Source organism: Puntigrus tetrazona, chromosome 19 (genome assembly GCF_018831695.1).
Source record: "Puntigrus tetrazona isolate hp1 chromosome 19, ASM1883169v1, whole genome shotgun sequence".
In the NCBI taxonomy this organism is placed as follows: domain Eukaryota; kingdom Metazoa; phylum Chordata; class Actinopteri; order Cypriniformes; family Cyprinidae; genus Puntigrus; species Puntigrus tetrazona.
The window spans coordinates 5,801,613-5,804,888 of record NC_056717.1 but is presented as its reverse complement, the minus strand read 5'-3'; positions in this window follow the sequence as shown (position 1 = coordinate 5,804,888).

The window sequence follows — 3,276 nt, the reverse complement described above, 5'->3', positions numbered from 1 at the left end:
CCTTGTTTTGACAATGTTTAGTGCATGTCGGTGTGTTCATTATTGAAGAAATACAGTTTTTTATTTGGACTGCAAATACATTTGCAAAAATGCTCAATTATTAGCTTGAATTATTTTTATATTTTCTCCTTCAATTTTAAATCACGTTAAAGGTTTTCAATAGTTATTTATTTATAGCTTTAGTTATTTTATATTTTTTTAGTTTTTTGTTTTTTTCCATTTAACATTTATTTTAATACATTTATAAAATGTTATGTATGGTTTTGGTTGTAGTTAACTATAATAACCCAACTTTCCTCTTGGTAATGTCATTTAAAATTTGTAAATTGGTACTTTTAGGGTTATGCTTCGTATTTTCGCACAGGAAACCGCAGTGCAGCGACTCTCCCGCAGCTTCCCACAGCGCTCTTCAATCCACATGGAAGCAAACGGTTTTCCTTTTTGAGCCCAAGCTCATAAACATGTCCACTCTGCATTGTAACATCTCCCCTCCTCAGCGTCCCTTTGGAGTGACTTCTCAGCTTTCCTTTCCTACATCATGGGTTTGCTGAAGTCAAAGAGATCATCTTCCCAGTGTCGTAATCCCTGTAGCCCTACTCCCTGGCCTCTCTCAGATTTCTTCATAAATTAGCGCCATTTGGTGAGCATGTTGAAACCCACATCCCTCCGTATCACCCCCCTCACCGTCCATGAGGACATCCTTTAGCCATCTGCACCAGACTGTCTATTGACATCCTCTTTCTCTCTGGGGCTCATCTTCCCAATCCCGTGTTCTTGTCTCGCCCGGTGTCCCCACGTCACACCCTTCCTCGATCAGGAGAGGCAATTTGATCGGGAGTGAGGCTGTCAATCACTCTCCTCGCGTCTCCATGGCAATTATATTAGCTCGCACCCGCAGCTGAGGCTGGTGCGATGTCACTTCCCCAGATGGACCCTTTCACACAGGAACAGACCCCTCTGTTAGGACCAGCTGTATTTTTCCGCTAACCGTTTCTTTTTCTCCTCTCACTAATGAATATGCTTTACATTACCTGTAGCTTGTGCTTTGTGGGTTTGAGGAGAAAGAAGTAGAAAACCTAATCTTGCTTCATTATTCATATTCTCGCTACTTATTTTTTAATCAATCCCATCAAAAAAAAAACTAAAACATTGCGAACGAAAAGCTGATCATTTTTTTTTCGTTTAAAAACTCCAACTAAATATATTTAAGAGAAAGCATCCAGTAACTGTTAATATGCAAGGTGTTAAGGTTTAAACAGGCAAGATCTGCATATTTATTATTAACTGCTTTGACGCTGACTGGCACTGTTTGGATCTGGAGATGCTGTACTATTTAAGAAGATCTGTAACAGCGCCCCCTACATATAACAGTGAAAACATAGCCAGAAGTATTTGTCATTCGCAGTAAAGTGTTGTAATGTAATGATGGAAAATCTCGTCAACGGTGAGTAAAGAGTTAAAGGAATAGTTCACCCAAAAACTAAAATGCTGTCATGGTAGAAAAAAATTCTGTCATTGGTGACCCAAAACAGCCTGGCTACAAACTTGCTTCGAAAATATCTTCCGCTGTGTTCGGCAGAACAAAGGAATTCTTACACAACTACTTGAGAGTAAATGATGACAGAATAACATTTTTGGGGTGAACTGTTGCTTTAATTGGGTTGATCATCACCTGTTATCACTCATATACAGCAACGTTGCCAATCAAGTTCACATGACGTATAGAAGACTGAAAGGATATAGAGTATCAGTAATCACACAAATGCCTGCATGTGAGTGTGAGAATTCACGAGGCTAAACCATTTATCTGTCTTCACATTAGAAATGAGAAGAAGCACTCACTAGCTCTGATTAATTGTGATTAATCGTGATTAATTAATCTGACAGCCCTGATATCTGTGGGCTGGGAAGGAAGTTTTGAGCTCTGATAATCCTTGATTTATTCTATTGCGTTTCTAATATTTGTATCAAACCGTGAGCTTTTATTATGAAATATTATGGCCATCTACTGTCCCAGCTGTCCGCGTTTCATTCTCCTCCTCATATTCGCTCTTTTGCTCCAGATTGGGCTCAAGTCTCCAGCTAATCAGCTGCATTCAGCAGTAAATACAGTCCGTTCAGTGGCTATGCTATCCTCATCGACCTGAGCACCAGACCTGCCTTGAGCACCCCTGGCCCATTCGGTGTGAGAAGCTGAAAAAGGAAATCTATTTCCCTCTGAATAGAAATCAGACCACACAGAGAGAAGAAAGATGGGCTAGGGAACATAAAGCAGACTCCTCAGATCCCCCTGTTTAGTTCCTCATTTGATCAATGATATCTTTTTACAACAGTGCATTCAGTGTTAGAGTAGCCTGGACAACGTCCAAATCATTTTTTGTTGAATTATTGTAGGATTTTTTTATATACTGATGAAAATAAGAGAAACTAAATCAAGCAGTGCATTCATTTTCAGCCAGTACAGTATAGAGGTTGATGTTGGCATACAGTGGTAGAAGCTTTCATTGCAGCCAGACCTTTCTCAAAAGCACTATTGATAACAGTTACACACAAAAATGTCGCCATCTTTATTTATAATTCAATCTAGGAGTAGAAGCCGAGCCGTTCTCTATAGGAAACAACTATATTTGACTCAGCAAGGAACATTATCGACAGAGTTTTTTCGCAAGCCAGCGAATGTTATCGACAGTGTGAGGAGCAGTCATGCTGTGAAGTTCTTATAACGGCCAATCAAATCCACTTTATATTGGCTGAGGACTCAAAATCATTCGCTCTTAAACAATTGAGATCTAAAAACGATCTGTCTGCTCATTCTCACAGATTCTCTACCAACCGCCAACCATCAATTCCCACCATGTCTGAGCTCTTGCTTTGTATCGAATACCCAAAAAAAGAGTCAATGTTACTTTGGCTACAAAGTGAGAAAGAAAATACTGAATGCATCTTCCTTACTGGTTTGACGTTGATCCATCTTTTCACGTTCCTCGGTGTGTTTCAGTGATGTGGAAAAAGCAGACGGAATTACAGAATGGAATTCAAGAAATGAATAAAATAAAAGATTGCTTGAAAAAATTCTGACAGAAATACATTGCAGCTCTGTAAGAACAACATTAATATTCGTTTTATTTTTTTAAATAGTACACATATATATCACATTTTCCTCCATTTTATAATTTAAACAGATGTTGCCAGTTTGTTTGCCAAAAAATGTCCAAATACATGTAATTTGTTTGATTTAAATAAATAAATAAATGTTAGTATTTTATACATCTTTTT